Source organism: Euphorbia lathyris, chromosome 5, assembly GCF_963576675.1.
Source record: "Euphorbia lathyris chromosome 5, ddEupLath1.1, whole genome shotgun sequence".
NCBI classification, from domain to species: Eukaryota; Viridiplantae; Streptophyta; class Magnoliopsida; order Malpighiales; family Euphorbiaceae; genus Euphorbia; species Euphorbia lathyris.
The window spans coordinates 27,545,988-27,567,933 of record NC_088914.1 but is presented as its reverse complement, the minus strand read 5'-3'; positions in this window follow the sequence as shown (position 1 = coordinate 27,567,933).

Below are 21,946 nucleotides of genomic sequence, written 5' to 3'. Positions count from 1 at the left end.
AGTGAGATTGTGTTAAATGAGAGCATAAGCACAAAAGTGGAATTTCTTAAGGAAGAGTCAAGCATATGCGATAGGAAAGGATAGGAGTAATGGTTAAATTGGTGAAGAAAATGATTTGAGAATATTATTTAGTTGAAAATATGAATGGTACAAAGTGTGTGTATAAAGGTAGATGCGGTTTCAATTCTTCATATCTCAACCTCCTGTCACTGCCAGTTCTTGTGGTAAAAATTCTTTTTTTGACTTCCAGACTGTTTATACTTTCCTTTTCCCTCCATTTTATTCTTTAGCATTTTCATGCTATATTTTACTACTTTTTTTTTTGTTTTCTTTTCTCTCACTTTAATTCCATTTCCAATATGATATTGCTCTGTTTTATATTTGTAAGACGTCTGCTCAAGGCCCGAAAGATTGAGACAAAAAAAATAACAGAAATTTAGGTTTAGAGGGGGAGGTTGAAAAATAAAAAATTTATAAAAATTACAGAAATTAAAAATATCAAAAGATGCAATGAAAATGAATATAATTTATAAGTCTAAACAGTTACAACATACAAATTTATAACAATATTTTTTTTTATAATAAAATTGTTGCAAATGTTTTGACCAAAATTGTTGATATTAGCATTTGAAATGCTTGTTGTTTTAGTATTTGAAATGCTTGAGTTTGTTAAAACAACAGATTGTTATCCAAATATTTCAATTACGTTTTGAATTTTCTTAACTATGTCAATGATCATTGTATTTGTATTTGCTGAGTGAATTTTTTCGTAGTTAAAATTATTTAAAAACTATTTGAGATCATCAACATCTCAAAAAAGATTAAATGGTTTAGCAATTTTATATATTGATGGAAATATATTAAAGAATATTGATGTAGACATTATTTTTAGCGATTCTGCATCTAGAAATGCTCGTAGATAATGTTTTGTATGAGCAATTGAGTTTTTAATGCGAAATAAAAAAAAATTATTTGAAATTATTAGCCCAATAAATAAATTTTATTTATTTATATAAATAATAGCTTATATTTAATTTTAGAGTAAAGTTTCAATTAAATAAATAAAAGAAAAATTAAATGAATAAAAAGAAAAAAATAATAATTTCGTGTGTGACCTACACCCGTCTCACCGAGACCTACCCTTCCAGGAGTTCATTCGGCCCACCCGGCTTCTCCCACGCTCATCGAGCTGCACCACAAGCTAACCCACGAAACTTAAATCCTCTACTCACACTCATGCCTATCCCTACACTATCTCTAACCACAAATTAGTTGGGTGATATGCCATGGAAGTTGTGGAAGTTGAGGGAAGTTAGGAAGAAGTTAGTAGTGGTTAGTGAAAGTTATGAAGGTTATAACACTAGTTAGTTTATGGTTAAAATCTGAGAGAAAAATAAGAGGTAGTGAGTTGATTAATTACCACAAATGTCATCACAAAATACTTTTATTAGAACTCACTCATTCAACACATCAAAACCTCTTCCTAAAAGTCCCTTCCAATGCTCTCTTCTTGAGTTCTTGGTTCTTGGTTTTTAATTTCTTAGCTTTGTTTTTTCAAGTTTTTAGTTCTAATTCCTTTTTCTACTTTTTTTTTTAGTTTCAATTCAAGTTTTTAATAGCTTATTTTCAATTTTTTTCCATTTAATTTAGTATTCCTAAACCTAAAGTTCTCAATCCTTAGCTAGAATCGTTTTCCAAATTATTTTTTCCAGCTCTTGTTATAATCCATCCAGTTATTTTTCAAGTTCGATTTCGTCTATTTAAAGTCCATTTTAGGCTTCAATTCCTTTTAAACATTTGTTCCTGACTTTTTGAAGTTAAATTTAGCCTTTTATTTTGTCCAATTCCGTGTTCAAACACTCCATTTACAAGTCAATCTTTGCACCTCAAATCGTTTTAGACATTCTGTTTCAGCTTTTAGTATAATCTGCCAGTGATTTTCTAAGCCCGTTTTAGACCATTTAAACTCCTTTTTAGCCTTCGATCCCTTCTAAACATTTGTTCTTGACTTTATGAAGTTTAATTTAGCCTTTTACTTTGCTTGATTCCGTATTCGTAAGCACTCGGTCCCTCCGAAGTCGAGGTCAAATCTGCCCATACTTGCATACTACAAATCAAAGATTTGTTAGATCAATTTCGCTCTTGATAACCAACCGCGGTTCTTCGAGGATCTCAAGGTGATACTAAATTCAATGTCTAGCTGAGATAGCTATTATGGCTATGAGTTTATCGTTGAATTTAAATTTATTGTTATTGCATCTCAATTCCTATGTATTGATTTACTTTTTTTCAATTAAATTGATTTATCTATATGTTTAGTATAGAAATATTTCAATGGTAATCAATTCCATTTTTTTTACTTTGAACACACATGTACTCAAACCTACATTTATATCAATAAATACTCATTTTTTTCCAAATCTCATGTCAATCTTACACTTTTAATTTCCTTTATTTTTCCCGTCCTTTACTTATTCGCATTAGCTTAAATAAAGTTAGATTATCTAGCAAAGTTTTTATAACGAAGCTAGTGGTCCAAGAGGGACATTTTCAATCATTACGTTCCTCGCCAATCACTTCATTTGGATTTCAAGTTTTGGCGCGTAAATTCCATAAACTTAACCATTTTAATTGAAAAATAATTTTTACTGGCACGTCCGCATCCTAACCACACGTGACAAGGTTAAAAATTAGCGTATTAGTAAAATATCGTCAATAATTTTTTACACATCCAGTGGGATCCGAATGTATTTTCTTAGACTTAGCCAAAAATTCAAAACCTTTTATTTTAGCTTTTTTTTTATAGAAATTGGAACGAGACAGAACTTGGACGGGGTGAGCACCCATGGCCCAAGAACTGATAAACCCATAATATATAAAAAAAGAAAAGTGAGTGTTTGAACAAGAGAAGAGGAAGGAGAACAAACAAAAGGGGGGAGGAGAAAAGATAGGAAAAGTCAAGAAAAATGCAATTGTGAAATATTACAAATGTCATCATTGATAAACCTGTGGCAAAAAGCAGGAGCTGAAGGCTACCAATTGATCACGGAGGAAGAGACTTCAAACTTTGCCAGTGCATCAGCAACTCTATTTCATTCCCTAAAGATGTGTGAAAAGATAATATTCATCCTAGAGCAAATGCTGAGACAATGCAGCCACTCTTGTCAAATACTCCAAGGGACATCCATGGAGCGGTGTCTAAGCAGATTAACAATGTACATTGAGTCTGACTCAACCCAAAGCTGATTCCAATTTTTCTCCCAAGCAAGTTCAATTGCAAAAATAGCGGCTCTTAATTCAGCCATATAAGCAAAAGAAGGGGGGTAGAAAAAGCAAAACAACCTTTGGGAAAGCCACGATAGTTGTGAAAAATGCCACCCGCTCCTACCTCGCCAGGAGTGCCAAAAGCAGAGCCGTCTACATTGACTTTAACCTAGCCCGGAGGAGGTTTAAGCCAATGGACCGGAATAATGTTGGGAGCAGGAGGCGGCCTAGGAGAAGCTAGAAGGCGGGATAAGATAGCAGCATCTCTCCGAGAAGAGCAAAAACCTTTAGAAGTGGCCAAGGACTCCCGAATCATTCGAAAGAGGGTGATCTTCGAGTGTTGAATAGAAGGAGAAACTTCCTTAAAGATTGCTTCATTCCTGCAATACCATATTAACCAGACGCAAGTGACAGTGGCAACACGCTAGATCATCGACACCTGTGAGCTAAAATGAATGCTACGAAGAGTGCTGAAGAAGCGGATGAATTGGGAATAACGAGGTAAAGAGCATTCAAAATGAGTCTCAATGGCCCTCCAAAGAGAATCTGCAAAAGAACAGCTAATGAATAAGTGGTTAATGGACTCAGCATCCCTACCACATAGAGCACAACGAGAGGCTATGGAGAATCCAAGACGCTGCAAGAGGTCATGAGTTGGAACTCGTCCATGCAAAATTATCCAGAAAGTGAAGGAACGAGAAGGGGGAGTGTGAGCATTCCAAACAAAATTATACCAGTCCACCAAGGAGGAACTAGGACTGAGAACCAAATAGTACTCTTTGGCAGAGAAAATACCCTTCGTACAAGGCTGTCAAGCGCAAAAATCAACATCATCTCTACCCCGGTGAATAGATTGAATACTGTCTTGAACAACTGAAGGTAGAGTACCTAAGCCAAGCCACTCCGAATTTACCAAAAAATCATCAACAGAATTATAGCGAGAACACTTATCCTGATGATCAAGACCCAATCTGTCCGCCATGGATGGTACGATCCACCTATCTGTCCAGAAATTAAGCGATGAAGACTGGCCAATCCACCAAAAGGTATGGTCCCAAATGGAAGAATAAACAAACTTACAAGTGGACCAAATCGAGGAAGGAGCAATGGTAGCTTTAGGCAAACCAGAGACAGCCATAAATCTAGACTTCATCAGAGAAACAGCAAGACCGGTGCCTTGAATCAACTCCCAACACATCTTACCCAAGAGAGCTTGGTTAAAGATCCTAAAGTCCTTAATGCCCAAACCTCCACCTTCCAAACTTTTGCAACACGTCTGCCAGGGAACCGTGATTAGCTTTCTCTTATCAATACAACCCGTTCAAAGGAAATTCCTAACACTTCTATTGAGGTTATTCAACAATCCCACTGGCCACTTATAGATCAAGAATGAGTGAACCAGAGAACCAGTAATAGCAGACTTAATAAGAGTTAAACGCCCTATAAAGGAGAGAGAGCTACCTTTCCACTTGCTAAATTGAGAGAGAAATTTGTCAGTAAGACTGCTGAGATGACGAGCCCTTGGAGCTCCTTTGAATAGAGGGACTCCTAAGTAACTGAAAGGGAGAGACTCCAAACGGATGCCAAGACAGTGAGCAAGACGAACCCTCCTCGGAGGACTCACCTGAGAACCAAAAAAGATAGCAGATTTGTCCCAACTAACCTGCTGACCGCAGATCTGTCCATAGAGCAGGAAGAAATCCTTGAGTGCATGCAAGTTGCTCAAGGATGCCACTCTAAAAATGAGCATGTTGTTGAAATACCTTTCCACATGATTTTGATTTGAGAAAATTATTTATGTGAATGATAAAAAATATTCTAACACATTAAATTTAAATGCTTTGATTTATTCACACTAATGTGTTTGTTCAATGTTGAGTTAATTGATTTATAAGACATTAAAATAAAAAGCCTAAAGGCCCATAAGAGGAAGTCAAGTCCAAGTCAACAGATCAATACCTCACGGCCCACGAAGACAAAACGCAGTCGTATCAAGTAAAACGCCAGCCCAACATGAAGAAGGATCGAGAAGCCTTCGACCAAATAGCTTCAAGATGAAGCTGCTGAGTTGAGCGACAAGGTAGTCAGGTCAGCGGCAGAACAGAACCAACTTAGAGACAAAGTATTTCTATTTTAGGTAAAGCTCAGAAGACACAGCAAGCTGTCTGGAAGACTTTACTATAAATGTCGAAACATTTTGTTCATCTGACGAAAAGTTGCTGAGCACTGCCGTAGACAGAAGATACAAGAATCTCATTGGCCAACGACACTGAGCACGTCCTGAGTGAAAGCGACAAGAAGCCGTTAGCCTCCAACGGTTATTTCGAAATTCGAAATCACCGGTGCTTGAAGTGTCACTATAAATAGGCCTTTCAAATGCTTCATTCGATGCAAATCTTCAATCAAGTCGAAACACTGACCAAATTCATACTTGAAGTTCTGTGAGAAAAGCAAAGCAAATATTACGCCAATTCCAATCATTGTGTAAAAGTCTAGAGTGATTTCATTCATCTAAGGTGTCTTAGCAATTGTTGTTTAGGACAAATACTTATCATTTCTAGAAGAATAGAAAGGAGAAGCTGAGTACTCGGTTATAGTACTCAGCGGTAGTTATAGGAGTGAGTAGAGGAATAGAGGAAGGTACTCTTGTATACTCATCTTCTGTTGTAAAAGGTTTCGTGCTCTACCTTTAAAGAGCTCAGTAGAGGATTCAAAAAGCTCAGAACGAGTTCCGGGGATTGGACATAGGCGGAGAGGCCGAACCAGGATATGTCTGCTGAGTAACACATTTCTAACCTTCAAACTCCTTTATATATTACTTGCTATAAAACTGACTAAGTAACGAACTCACGCTGAGTTGAGTGCGCTAAGAAGCTGAGTTCAGGAATACACTTAAGTGCTATCTCCTGACTCAAGGAAGGAAACAGACTTAGTCACCAGTTGACTAAGCTTGTGTCTTAAAACTACTTAGCGCCGCTGTGTAAACCTTTTCTCATAAAAAGAAGTCAGCCTTAACGGACAAAATTTTAAATAGTTCCTATCCCCCCCCTTGGAACTAACCTTGTCACGTTATACGGGACCAACAAGTGGTATCAGAGCTTAAAAGCTCACTGAGCAAGATATAACTATCTTGAGCTGATCCCCACAATGGCTGAGAACAGCACTCGTTTCCTCCTAGGAAATCAGACAACTCAGATTCTTCCTGAGGGACTGTCCATTACTCGGCCTCCTCTGTTCTTCGGGTCTAACCACACCTTTTGGAAGAACAGAATGAAAAACTTCATTTAGGCAACAAATATGAGTGCATGGCTTTCTATAGTCCAAGGCCTATTTGTTCCTGTTGAAACTGTTGACGGCCAAACGGTTGTTAAAGCTGAGACTAAGTGGACCGAAGATGGCCTCAAGAAGCTACAAAACCATGCTTCGGCTATAAACATGCTTCACTGTGCGTTAGATGCTGCATAGTACAACAAAATTTCAGGTTGTGAGTCAGCACAGGAAATCTGGAAGAAACTGGAGGTCACCTACGAAGGAACCAACAAAGTTAAGGAGTCCAAGGTGAACCAGCACATGAGGTTGTACGAGCTGTTTGAAATGAATGATGATGAAGGAATCTCTGAAATGAACTCAAGATTCACAAACATTATCAACGAGCTCAAAAGACTTGGCAAGATCTTTACTGAGGAAGAGCAAGTCAAGAAGATACTGAGGAGTCTTCCCAAAAGCTGGCAAGCCAAGAAAACTGCTGTTGACGAAGCTCAAGACTTGACCACCTACAAATATGATGAACTCATTAGATCTCTGCTGACCCATGAGATCTCAATGAAGAACTTCGAGGTGAAGGAGAAGTCTGAGGACAAGAAGCAAAAGTCTCTTGTCATGAAAGCTGACTCCACTGATGGGAGCTCAACAGACGATGAAGAAATGGCCATGTTCACTAGAAAAATGAAAAGGCTGTTCAGAAAGAATGAAAAATATTCCAAGAAGCCTTACAAGAAGTTTGACAAGTACAAAGTTGAGTCCAGCGACAGCAAGTACAAAAAGGACAGCTCAAAGCCCATCACATGCTTTGAATGTCATCAAACTGGCGATATCAAATCAAGCTGTCCTACCTTGAGGAAGGAAAAGAGGAACAGCAAGAAGGCAATGGTGGAAACCTGGAGTGACAATGATGAGTCATCATCATCAGAAGCTGATGCCACTGAGTCAGCAAAGATTTGTTTCATGGCTGATGAGCTTGCTGAGCCTTGTGTTTCTGAGCATGCTGACCCCTCTATTGCATCTGACGATGAGGCACACTCAACTGAGGTAATATCACTACCCTTGCTCAGAAATGAAATGATAAATGCCCTGAGTGACCTCTACACACTTATCAAAAAGTGTAACAAGAAGGTTAAAGCACTCAGCAGGCGATGTGACAAGATTGAAGAGGTCAAACTCAGTGACCTTCGATATCTTCTCCAAGACAACTCAACTTTGCATAGCAACATAGAAACTATGCACAAGTTTGTCACTGAGGTCCAATCAGATTCTAAGAAACTGAGAAAGGACGTCACATCTATTCAGAATCAATTTAAGGTTCCGAATAAAAGAAATATTTCTCTGCATACTCAGTACCGAAGTACTAGTCAGCAGAGATGGAATCCTTAGCGGAATGTCCAGTGTGACTTCTGTGGGAAGAAAGGACACACCACAAAGGTGTGCTGGTATGCTCAGCACTGGGGTGTTGACCAGTCAGTGAGATATCCCAAACGGAAGGTCAGCTGTGATTTCTGTGGGAAAAATGGACACACTGTCCAAGTGTGTCGTCATAAGATTAAATATGATGCTTTACCTGATGAGCCTAACAAACAAGGACCCAAAAAGACTTGGGTACCTAAAGATAACTAGATATATTGCAGGTAAGCCTGAGGTGTGCTGAGAAGTCAAAGATATGGTACATTGACAGCGCATGCTCGAGGCATATGACTGGTGATGAAACTCAGTTCATCACACTTGTGCGTAAACGAGGTGGAAGTGTAAGTTTCGGAGACAACAAAAAGGGTAAGATAGTAGGATCAGGAACCGTTGGTGGTAATCCTACTATTGAGTCAGTCTCCCTAGTCAGTAGACTTAAATATAACTTACTCAGCGTAGCTCAGCTATGTGATAACGGGAGAAAAGTTATATTTGATGACACTGGATGTATAATACTCGAGGGAAAAACAAATGAATTGATTTTAACTGCCCTTCGTATTGATAATGTCTTTATGCTGAATTTGGAAAAGAAATTTTCAAAAAATGTATGCTTAGTGTCAAAGGAAGACAATTCCTAGCTATGGCACAAGAGACTTGGTCATGTAAGCATGGACCTCCTGGCCAAACTAGCAAGAAAGCAATTAGTTGAGGGACTGCTAGAACTTAAGTTCGAAAAGGATTAATTATGCAATGCTTGTCAGGCTGGAAAACAAACTAAAACATCTTTTCATAGTAAAAACATTGTCTCAACCTAGCGTCCACTCGAGTTGCTACACTTGGATCTCTTCGGACCAGTCCAGCCGATGAGCTTGGGTGGTAGGAGATTTTCTTTGGTCATTGTAGATGACTTTTCTTGGTACACTTGGATCATCTTGCTGAGTAGCAAGGATGAAACCTTTGAGACGTTTTCAACATTAGTAAGAAAACTTGAAAATGATAAAGACCTAAAGTTAGCTCACATCCGAAGTGATTATGGTGGAGAATTCAAAAACCAACAGTTTGTTGAATTTTGTGAAGCCAGCGGCATTGACCATAATTTTTCTGCTCCTAGAACGCCTCAACAGAATGGGGTAGTTGAGAGGAAAAATAGAACCTTGGTTGAAATAGCCAGGACAATGCTGAGTGCGCATAGGCTTCCAAAGTACTTTTGGGGAGAAGCTGCAACACAGCTTGCTACATACTTAATAGGGCTCTAGTCAGACCCATATTAAAGAAGACTCCCTACGAACTTTGGAAAGGACGAAAACCCAACATTGGATACTTTCGTGCCTTCGGCTGTAAATGTTTTATTCCAAATACTAAAGACAGCCTCGCTAAGTTTGATTCAAAAGCTGATGAAGCTATCTTTTTAGGCTACTCAACAAACAGCAAAGCATATAGAGTTTTCAATAAACGAACTCAGGTCTTAGAAGAGTCAGTACACGTTGAGTTCAATGAAACTAACCCTGCAGGAAAAGATAAGCAGCTGACTGAGGATGATCCATACTCAGCACCTGTTGACCAAGAAACAGCCGCTGAGTCAGTACCTCAAGGGCTGACCAAAGGTAAAAGCGAAACTCAAATTGTTTTCACTGACCAATCTATACATGCAGAGATTGTTGAAACACAACCAGCTCAAGACATAACTCTACCAAAAGAGATCAGAATACCAAGAGGACACTCAGAGAGTGCCATTCTTGATGCTGCTGAAAACACCCTGATGACAAGAAATCAACTCAAGAGATACCTCAGCAACGTAGCATTCGTCTCAGTTCAAGAACCAAAGAACTTCTCTGAAGCTGAGCACGATGAGTTCTGGATGAGTGCAATGTAAGAAGAACTTGATCAGTTCAGAAGAAATAAAGTGTGGGACTTAGTGCCAAATCCAAAAAGCCAGAAGACCATAGGAACAAGATGGGTCTTCCGCAACAAGCTGGATGAACAAGGGAACATGGTCAGGAACAAAGCAAGACTTGTAGCTCAGGGCTATAGTCAGCAAGAAGGTATTGACTACGGTGAGACCTTCGCCCCAGTGGCAAGGCTAGAGGCTATAAGAATTTTATGTGCATATGCAAGTTATATGAACTTTAAATTATTTCAAATGGATGTTAAGAGTGCATTCCTTAATGGAGTTATAAACGAGGAAGTCTATGTTAATCAACCTCCAGGGTTTGAGGATCCCAAGTTCCCAAACCACGTTTATAAACTCAAAAAGGCTCTGTATGGTCTCAAGCAAGCACCACGTGCTTGGTATGAGAGGCTGACCAGTTTCCTGCTGACTAGAAATTATGTCAGAGGTAAAGCTGGTACAACTCTATTCATTAAGAGGAAGGGTAAAGATACCCTACTGGCTCAGATATATCTTGATGACATTATTTTTGGTGCCACTAATGAGTCCATGTGCAAGGAATTTAGTAAGCAGATGCAGACTGAGTTTGAAATGTCAATGATGAGAGAACTCATCTTCTTCCTTGGACTTCAAATCAAACAAGGGGAAAATGGCATCTTCATCAGTCAAACTAAGTATGCTAAGGAGATATTGAAGAAGTATGAACTTGAGAACTGCAAGTCAATATCTACCCCTATGGGCACTGACACTGTCCTCTGCGCTGACGAAAATGGTAAGTCAGTAGACAGCAAATTGTACCGAGGTATGATTGGCTCTCTACTCTACTTAACTGCTAGTAGGTCGGACATTCAGTTCTCAGTATGTTATTGTGCTAGATATCAATCTAACCCTAAGGAATCTCATTACATTGCTGTAAAAATAATCCTTAGATATTTGCAAGGCTTAGTGAATGCAGGTTTATGGTATCCCAATACTTATGATTTCACACTCATTGGATACACTGACGCTGACTACGGACGAGACAAGCTTGAACGAAAAAGCACCTCAGGAGGATGTCACTTCCTTGGAAGCTGTCTTGTGTCTTGGTTCAGTAAGAAGCAGTCGTCATTAGCCCTGTCAACCACTGAAGCTGAGTACATTGCTGCTGGAAGCTGTGTTGCTCAAGTCCTCTGGATCAAGCAACAGCTAGAAGATTATGGTGTTCAGACTAAAATGATTGAAGTCAAATGTGACAACAAAAGTGCCATTGACCTATCAAAGAACCCAATCCAGCACAGCAGGATGAAGCACATCAGCATAAGACATCACTTCATCAGAGATCATGTACTCAAGGGAGAGATCAAGCTGACCTATGTCCCAATGGATGAGCAGCTTGCTGATATCTTCACAAAGCCACTGGCTCGTGAGCAATTCAACATACTTAGAGAAGTCATTGGTATGTTTAATCCTCTTCAATAAATTTCAAGTATAATATGTGATATATGCATGCTGAGTTGATTACCATGCTGAGTGATTTGTGCTAAATCAATAACTATTACATGTTGAGTGGATATACACGCTGAGCGGTTATCTTAAGCTGAGTTACTAAGCACACGAATAATTCCTTTGCGTAAAACTGACTACTCAGAACATTAAACGTTTAGAATTCTTAACACTGAGTAAAGATTCGTTGCACAATTAATGCTACACACGCAAATTAAATAGCCACATAGGATGATGTAAGCGCAATAATTAGAAAATACATGCGCCGATTGTGTCATAAATGCCAGAATCATTGTCGGTTGAGTATCTCGAGGTCAAACCGCCACCTCAACGCTTCAGATCAACTCGACACCTCTATAAATAGTGGACGAATTCCCACTTGTACCTCTTTACGCTTAGAAATTTCTGGTATTCAAATCCTCTCTTTTTTAAAATTCCCAAACCTCTCAAATTTCTCTGAAAATCATGTCGGATTCTCAGAATCTCTCCGGTGCCGGTTACGATGATAACCGCTCCGATGAAAACCCTTCATCTCCTGCTCAGCAGGAATATAGCGAGACTCCCACCAAGTCTCAAGAACCTGGTCAGCATGACCATTCTAAGGTCACTACCCCGAGCAAGAAACCCCAAGCTGACCAAACTACATCATCAAAGAAACAGAAGGATAAGGTAAAGAAACTGATGGAACGTACCTACTCCCTAGTTTACAACAGCGTAAGGGGATATAAGGTTGACCACTCTCGCTGGTTCTCGAAGGGATTTGTGGAAGCTGAGCAACCCTTCTGTGAGTGGATCTCAAAGAACGGATGGACCGAGCTGTTCTCGACTCGAGAAGCCACCTACCCTGAGTTAGTGAAGGAGTTCTACACTAACCTAAGAGCCGTTGATGATAACCGGGACTACATGGTCACCAAGGTTCAAGGGAAAGATATCTTCATCAACCCTCCTTACCTTGCCAAACTGCTAAAACTGAAAACCGAAGGAGCTAAACTTCGAAAAACAGGTGACCACGAAAAAATTGACTATCCCACTGAGTTATGCAAACCTAATGGTCATGCCGGGGAAATCTCGAGTACCTCCATGGGTCAGAATCAAAAGATGACCCCATTACATACTGACCAACTTCCTCTTTCCAAAGGTCAACTCCATTTCCTCAGCGTCGAACTTCGAGTAGTGCTTCATCCGGCACATGCTGACCTACCAGCCGATCAACATGCCAGTCTTTCTAATCGGTGGTTTTCAAAGAAGTACTGGAACCCTTAGGTTAGGCTCCCTTATTACCAGAGTCCTCAAAGACTATCAAGTGAATTTGGTTGAGGAAATTAATGTCTGGGAGACTGAAATTACCGCAGCTGCATTGTTCGGCTTGGTCTACGACCAACCGATTGTGCCCAAGAAAGGAAAAGGGGCCGCTGTTAAGGAAACTGAGGGGATGCTGACTAGAGAAGGAAAGAAAGTAAGGAAAGCTCAAGCTGATAAGCAAGACAGAAAGAGGAAAGCTGTTCAAACCTCTTCAAAAGACGTTGACGCTCCACCGAAAAAGATTCGGTTTGTGTCCAAGGGAACTAAGCCTCAAGTTCAACAAGGTCAGGTTAGATCCAAGTCAGCAGAAACCCTCAAAAGGCAAGCTGGGCCTGAGGAAGAAGAAAAAGAGGACACTCCTAAGTAGCCCTTGAAGAAGAAGAAGAAAATCTCCTCTGGGTTGAGTCCTATCAATGCACCTCCACTTGACGTCGTCATCTCTGAAGACTCTCATTTTGTGAGAAGTCAGGGCATTGATCTTGAGAAAAACCCCACTGACCAAGATGAAGAAGAATTGGGAGGTCAGTTTGATGCTGATGAGACAGCAGATGTTGAGCAACATGAGACAGTAGATGTTGAGCAACATGAAACAACCAACACTGAGCAGGTTGAAGAAGAAGATGAGCCAACAGCAAAGGATCATGTTGATCAAAGGGCAACTTCACCCTTTGACTCACTTGAGTCTATTCCAGCTGACCCCTCTCCTCCAAAGACTAAGAGATTAAGGAGACTTAAAAAGAAGGCTCATAAATCCCCAGTGATTGACCTTATGGATGACTCACCACTACGGGATCCGATCACTGATCTCTCTGATATGCAGTTCAAATTCTTCTCCAATCCCACTGAGTCTCCTCCAAGAGAGCACCAGGAAAAGCAAGCCTCTGTTTCTCAACCTAAGGAACATACCGACTCAATTGCTACTCTAAGTCAAGTTGATACCGAGCAAGTGCTCGAAGTTCCTGCTCCTCAACATACTGAGATAGCAAAGGAAACACCTGCTCAGGTCAGTGCTGAAACTCTTCAACCTCCTCAAACCAGTCAGCTTCAGCCTGACTCTGAGCAAGTAGATAATTCTTTCGATCACCCTCTTCCACATCCTCAAGTGCAGAATATCAACCAGTCAGTTTCTGCTGGCAATTTGAACTCAAGTCCAGCCGCTGATCATGCTGGCACTTCCAATAATGAAAGGAACCACACACCTCCACCTTTCGGTTCTACTCGTATTCCGGCAACTGGGCCAAACCATGATGGATCCTATGCTTATCTGAATGCCACTGAGTCTGGTCGACGAATCATTGACTCAGCTCAAGCCCTACTCTAGGACCTTCATCAAACCAATGTCGATGTCGCTGGGTCTATTCCTGTTGAGCCAACTCAACTTTCCTCTGTCACTCAGCTTCTCACAGAAATTAAAGGTCTTAAGGATCTTCTAAGTGTCATGACATCACTCCAGTCTCAACAGCCCAAGCAGGAATCAATAATAAAGCTGGCCGAACTCCAGCTGACAATGGTCAATCACATAAACTCTCTCCAGGGTCAATTTCAAAACCTGTCAGTTGTGAACTCTATGTATGCAACTTCTGCTGAAGTTCATCAACTCTTTACCCAGCTTCACTCTGAGCAAGCCAGAACCAATGCTCAACTCTCTTCCTCCTCCCAATGCTCCATTGAGCAAATTAGTGAGGTTGTTTGTCTACTCAACTTGAGTAAGGAAGAGATGGAAACTGACCAACTCAAGACAAGTCAGCTTCTGCAATACTCCCAATCCATCTTCAAACATGCGCGTCACTCGAATATTCAGCGTCATTATTATGATCCGGCTCTGCTTAAAATGTTTCATCAAGCCTATGCCATGCTGACTGATACTATAACCTGGGTTGGGAAGTCTCAAGAATACATTCTGAGTATGCTCAGTGCCTCGGTCAGGGTTCCCTGTTCTGTCTTGGATGATGGTGTTCCTGTTTTTGATGGTCTCAATGAAAGCACGCGTAAGCTTAAGGCATTCTCTGTACGGATAACTCGTGCTGCCCTCAACGACACCTTCATTACTCCTCCACCTGATGCTAGCAAAACGGGGGAGAAAGAACAAGCTGGTAGAACTCAGCATACAGGAGAAGCATCTGGCAGTCAGCAGAAACAAAAGGGAAAAGCCAAAGAGCATTCTGCCCAAGTCAACTACAAGAAAAAATAGCTTGACTAGAATTGCTAGATTTAGTTTTTAAAACTTGTATTCTTTTCCTGATGTATTTTGTTGTGTTGACCATTAATCCAAAACTATGCATGCATCTACTTTTTCAAATTGACTAATCTTATGTGATGCTTACTTATGTTTTGTGCTAAACATTTAACGTATCTTCATTAAATCAACTGTGTTATTTGTTTACATTGCTTCATGATTGTCTGCTGTGTTGATCTATATGTTGACCTCTTTTATATGTCTTCTTAACTAAAACTCATTGAACAAAGATATACTCAGCGTACTCTGATATCTAAATCTTCCGCATAACTTAACTGAGTTAAATAGAATACGTTCCATGAGCTGACCTAATTCTGAAAACTGACCTTAGACTTACTTGATTAAACCTTGAAATGTTTAAAGTAAAACTAAGTCAGTAGCTCAACCCTTACAGGGGAGTATCTTGAGAAAAACAAGGTCAACTATCATGGGGGAGCTCAACACTGAGTTCCTTACTGAATATTTTTGCCAACATCAAAATGGGGGAGTTTGTTGAAACACTTTTCCACATGATTTTGATTTGACAAAATTATTTATGTGAATGATAAAAAATATTCTAACACATTAAATTTAAATGCTTTGATTTATTCATACTAATGTGTTTGTTCAATGTTGAGTTAATTGATTTATGAGACATTAAGATAAAAAGCCTAAAGGCCCATAAGAGGAAGTCAAGCCCAAGTCAACAGATCAAGACCTCACGGCCCAGGAAGACAAAATGCAGTAGTATCAAGTAAAACGCCAGCCCAGCATGAAGAAGGATCAAGAAGCCTTCGACCAAATAGCTTCAAGATGAAGCTGCTGAGTTGAGCGACAAGGTAGTCAGGTCAGCAGCAGAACAGAACCAACTTAGAGACAAAGTATTTCTATTTTGGGTAAAGCTCAGAAGACACAGCAAGCTGTCTGGAAGACTTTACAATATATGTCGAAACATTCTGTTCATCTGACGAAAAGCTGCTGAGCACTGCCGTAGACAGAAGATACAAGAATCTCATTGGCCAACGACACTGAGCACATCCTGAGTGAAAGCGACAGGAAGCCGTTAGCCTCCAACAGTTATTTCGAAATTCGAAATCACCGGTGCTTGAAGTGTCACTATAAATAGGCCTTTCAAATGCTTCATTCGACGCAGATCTTCAATCAAGTCGAAACGCTGACCAAATTCATATTTGAAGTTCTGTGAGAAAAGCAAAGAAAATCTTACACCAATTCCAATCATTGTGTAAAATTCTAGAGTGATTTCATTCATCTAAGGTGTCTTAGCAATTGTTGTTTAGGACAAATACTTATCATTTCTAGAAGAATAGAAAGGAGAAGCTGAGTACTCGGTTATAGTACTCAGCGGTAGTTATAGGAGTGAGTAGAGGAATAGAGGAAGGTACTCTTGTATACTCAGCTTCTGTTGTAAAAGGTTTCGTGCTCTACCTTTAAAGAGCTTAGTAGAGGATTCAAAAAGCTCGGAACGAGTTCCGGGGACTGGACGTAGACGGAGAGGCCGAACCAGGATATGTCTGCTGAGTAACATATTTCTAACCTTCAAACTCCTTTATATATTGCTTGCTATAAAACTGACTAAGTAACGAACTCATGCTGAGTTGAGTGCGCTAAAAAGCTGAGTTCAGGAATACACTTAAGTGCTATCTCTTGACTCAAGGAAAGAAACAGACTTAGTCACCAGTTGACTAAGCTTGTGTCTTAAAACTACTTAGCGCCGCTGTGTAAACCTTTTCTCATAAAAAGAAGTCAGCCTTAACGGATAAAATTTTAAATAGTTCCTATCCCCCCCCCCCTTGGAACTAACCTTGTCACGTTATACGGGACCAACACATGTCATCAGCAAAAAGAAGATGAGAGGGAAAAGAATTTCCTCCAGAATAATACATGGGAGAATAAGTACCCTCACTCACCATCTTAGCAAGCCAACGAGAGAAAAAATCTTCAGCAATGTCAAACAGAAGAGGAGAGAGGGGGTCCCCTTGTCTAACCCCTCTAGAACAAGAAAAGTAACCCTTTGGAGAACCATTAATCATCACAGAAATATGAGAAGATGCCAAAATGTTTAGGATCCAATCCCTGAAAGTGAGAGAAAAACCAAAGGAATCCAACACAGCTAAGAGGAAGTTCCAATCTAAAGTATCAAAAGTCTTACGAATATCAATTTTTAAGGCCATGTGTCCACCAAAACGTTTTCTGTCAAGCATATTAAGTCCCTCAGAAGCTAAAGCAATGCACTGATGAATGCTTCTACCTTTAAGGAAACCATACTGGTTGGGAGAGACAATTCTTGCAGCAATAACGGCAAGGCGATCTGCAAGAATTTTTGAGATGATTTTAAAACCAAAGTTACTCATCACAATTGGGCGAAAGTTCTCAATTCTGTCAGCTTCAGCAACTTTAGGAATTAGAGCCATAATACTAGAGTTTAAACCAGGCAGGATGCAACCATGATCAAAGAAAGCCTGAACCATATTGCAAACATCCTTCCCTATAATATCCCAAAAGAAACGATAAAAAAATTCCCCCAAAACCATCAGGGCCAGGAGCACTATCAGGATCCATGGAAAATACCGTGTCTTTAATAGTTTCAATGGAAGGTTTAGAAGTTAATTCCTCATTTTCTAAAGAAGTTACTAAGTTAGGAATTACCTCATTAATTGGAGAAAGATCAATATGTTCTCTAGAACTACGGAAGAGATTAGAGAAATACTCAATTACATGATCAGATAATCTAACCGTGTCAGAAGTGGGACCCTCATCTCCGATCCTCAAATGATGAATGTCGGCCCATGTTTTTCTAACTCTAGTAGCCCTTTGGAAAAAAACTAGTGTTCTGATCCCCCTCTTTAAGCCACTTAACACGGCTTTGCTCTCTATACATCATCTCTTGCCGAAGAAGCTGTAAATCAAGGTTGGAGCAAGCAGCAGAAGCAGCACTACTCAGCTCTGGAGAATCTCCTTGTTCTGAAATTTGATTTTGAATATCTGCAAGATGAACTTCAGCCGGGTGGATATTAGAATCAATTCTGCCAAACACGTTTTTATTCCAATCCCTGAGAATAGGCCTAAGAGTGCGAAGTTTATGACATAATAGTTGTGCAGGAGGGAGAGAGATGTGAGATGTTGACCAGTGGTTAGCAATTACCCCCTTTAAAGAATCATTAGTGGTCCATATGGCATGGAATCTGAATCTAGCCATCCTAGGTTCCCCAATTCTGCAATGAAGGAGCATCGGGCAATGATCAGAACTATACCTTGCCAAAGCTGTGCAAGAGATAGAGTCCCAAGAATCTAAAAAGCCCTCAGACACCAAAGCTCTATCCAGGCGACATTCAACATGAGCCGCCCCATGCCGACCATTGGACCAAGTAAACCTCTGACCCAAAGTATCAATATCAATAAGATCACAATCATCAATAAAATTCCTGAATTCCCTACAGGATGTAGCAGCATGAGGGGAACCAAGCTTTTCATGAGAGCCCGTAATAGCATTGAAATCCCCAAACACCAACCAATTATTATGTGGAAACGCACAACTATAGAGAGAAGACCACAACTCCCTTCTTTCCGAAGCCAGGTTACTACCATAAACAAAAGAAAGCAGAAAAGACTTATCACCCATCTGGTGTTGAACAGTAACATGCTGGACATGAGAAGAATGAAGAGAAAGAGAAGAAGCATCCCTAGAAAGAGGCCAAAGAGTCGGCGAATCCTTGTCATTCCAGGCAAAGAGAGAAAGACCCAGAGATCTCCAAAACCGATCAGAAGTGTCACTAAAACAAACAAGAGGTTCTGCAAGACACAAAAAATCAGGACGATGTTGTTGGCACAGAAGCTTCAGGGATCGTTGAGTGCAATCATTACCGATGCCCCTACAATTCCAAAATAACACAATCATTGAAACCGCACAGGCGGCTTGCTATGCCGTTTACCACTGACCTCAAGGGGAATGTTGTTATCTTTGTGTTTCTTCCTTTTCTGGACTTTAGACCAAGTCTTTTCCTCAGGATCATTCACCACTTGCAAACTGTCACTGTTTTCTGAATGCACAGTGATTTGCAAATTAGGAATTTCAGAAACTGGAGGATTAGGGTGAGAGGTTTGCCAACCTAAGGTTCCTAACTCTTTATCATAAGAAGGAAAGCCAAGAGAAGGAGAGGCGAGGGCCGTGCCAGAATCAGAGTCAAGAACCAACTCACTAATCTTAACTGAACTGTGAAGCACCATCTGCAAGTCATAGTTATTAGGTTTGTCAGACTCTCCTTTAGCAGGAGCTCTTTTAGAGGATTCACCAATATCATTGTGAACTACTGGCTTTTGTATCCAAATCCGAGTAACAGACCTAACTCGGGGCTCGGGAGATCCCATCTTTTGCTTTCCATTTCTTTGCTTTATGTCAACATGATCTCCACGACGAAGGTTCCTCCTACAAGCTTCAGCAGAATGACCAACGGAATGGCAAATGGAGCATAAGTTAGGAAGCCTTTCATATTCAAGGGAAATCCAATGCATTGAGGTGTCAGTATCCACCCTTAGTTTGTATTGAATTTCCTTAGAAAGCTCCACATCAATCAAGATATGAGGATAATGGCCCATTTCACCCTCCACGGTATTCTTGTCAAAATGAAGGGGCACCCCAATCGTCCTTGCAATGCTTGCCATGATCCGTTTATCCCAGAATTCCCAAGGAAGATTATAAAATCGGACCCAGACTTGAGCAGATGTGGATTTATGAGAGTCAGGATTAAATCTCGGGCTCCAAGGAATGAAATGCATAATCCCAGGTCTAAGAGCAATGGCACCACGACTCCAAACAGATTGGAGAGCCTCTGCGGACGAAAGAATGATGTGGTAAAAACCTCTACCCAAAGATATCAATTTCCAATCAGGAGAACAACCCCAAATAGATGTAAGTTTGGCCTTCAAGTCCGGCTGCTTCCAAGGAGATTCCCCTTTAGCAAGAGTGATACGGCCGATGATAGAATGCTTACAAAGATTGAGCCTTTCATTGTAAATATCCTGTTGTATCTTGACGGCTTTAAAGCCGCCTTCTTCAGATATAAGAGATCGATCCACGGGGGAAGGAACATCAGGAGAAATAGCCGCAGAAGGAGTAGTACCAACAAGGGTAGCCGCATAGGACTTAGGCCCAACAGAGGGCCCGGGTTGCGAAGGAGGACAAAACGCATCATCTTGAGATCCAGACAAGGCATGTTTCAAGAAAGATGATCTAGAAAAAAGATGAGCAATGGAGCAATCCATCTCCATCAGATCTGCGAGCGCAAAAAAGCCGAACAAAAGGCAAGCGGCGAAGGCGAGCGAACGGTAACCAGATTCGCGAGTTCGATCGGTAAATCAACCAAAAAATTGTTGACAAGTTATAATGATAATAATTACATAACCACAGCACAAGCTCCAGGGTCCACTTCTTTTCCAATTAAGGATTTCAAAATAATAATTATTATTAATTATTATTATTATTATTATTATTAATTATTGTTCATACACATAAAGCAGCAAGGCAGCAGAGAGAACAGCGACGGCGGCGGAAACCAGATCCACAAACAGTCGGCGACGGACAGACGATCCCCTGGCACCGAAGGAAAGCCGGAGCGACGAGAAAGCGGCGGAGAGGAAGCCTGCGGTGGAGAGAAACCAAGGCAGAAAAGAGACGGAGAGCCGCGAGAACGAGAGCGGAGATCCGTGAGATCCCAAGAGCAGGCGGCGGATCGGCGGAAGAAGAGAGGCGGGAGCGGCGGCGGCCAAGAACGGACACGACGGAGATCCGCAAAGAGGAGACGCGGCTGGTGGAGAAGACGCTGCCTTGCTTACTATTACGATCCACCTTTTATTTTAGCTTGTTATTCATGTTTTACTTTTTTTTATTCCATTAATAAATATTTATTTATTTACTTTCTTGCTTAATTTCAATTATTAATTTAATTTCATCATTTTTACCTATCAATACTTATAAAGGGTGCCTCCAAGGAATAACATAGGGAAAGATTCAATCCCGTTCAACTCAGAAGAACGTCAGAATCAGAGCCGAGATCAAAACATTGAACCCGGAGTGCCCGAAGGCTTCATGGTCGAGACTGTGAGCAATATCGAAGTTGCGAACCAACAACCACCTCAAGCATCATCCCTACTCGACATGTGGATTTCATCGTACAATACTATGAACAAAAGGTTTTTAAGTTGAATAAATCAATTTATGGCCTTAAACAGTCTTCTATACAATGATATATTCAATTTTATAATTAGATGATATCGAATGACTTCATGTTAATTGAAGAAGGCCATTGCGTCTAGATAAAATGCTCAGGTAGAAAATTTGTCATTTTGTCATTATATGTTGATGACATCTTGATAACAGGAATTAACATTGGATTTGTGAACAAAATCAAACACTGGCACAGTACGAGTTTTGAGATGAAAGATATGGGCAAAGCCGCATATATTCTTGGAGTTAAAATTTAAGAAATCGTTCGAAGAACATATTGGCTTTGTCTCAAGAGGCCTATATCAACAAGGTCGTCGATCAATTCAATATACGTGGTTGCAAACATGTAGATATCTCGATGACTAAGGACATCACCCCGAGTACCGATATGTCACCATAAACACAAGAAGAGAAAGAACATTGGGATGGTAAGCAAATATCAACCCAATCTAGTGTCGTTGGTAGTCTAATGTGTGCTATGTTGTGTCACGACATGGGAATGGTAAGTAGATATCAATCTAATCTAGGACAAGCACATTGGGCAGGTTTTAAAAGGATATTAAGATATCTTAAAGCAATTGCAAACTATTCTTTGTGTTATTAAGGCAATGATCTCAATCTAAGAGGATGTACATATGCTGATTGGGTAGGAGATTTGGACAAGAGGAAGTCCACCTCAGGCTGCATATTCTTGCTCAAGAATGGTTCCATTTCATGAAGTAGCAAGAAACAGAAGTGTGTAGCTTTATCCCTCATCAGCAGTTCAAGAGGCACTTTGGTTGAATAGGTTCCTAAACCATCTAAATGTTACTGTCTCTAAGACTCTTGTCATAGTTAACAGTTTAGTTTGTGGATTCACCGTTTTCACCTCGTGCTT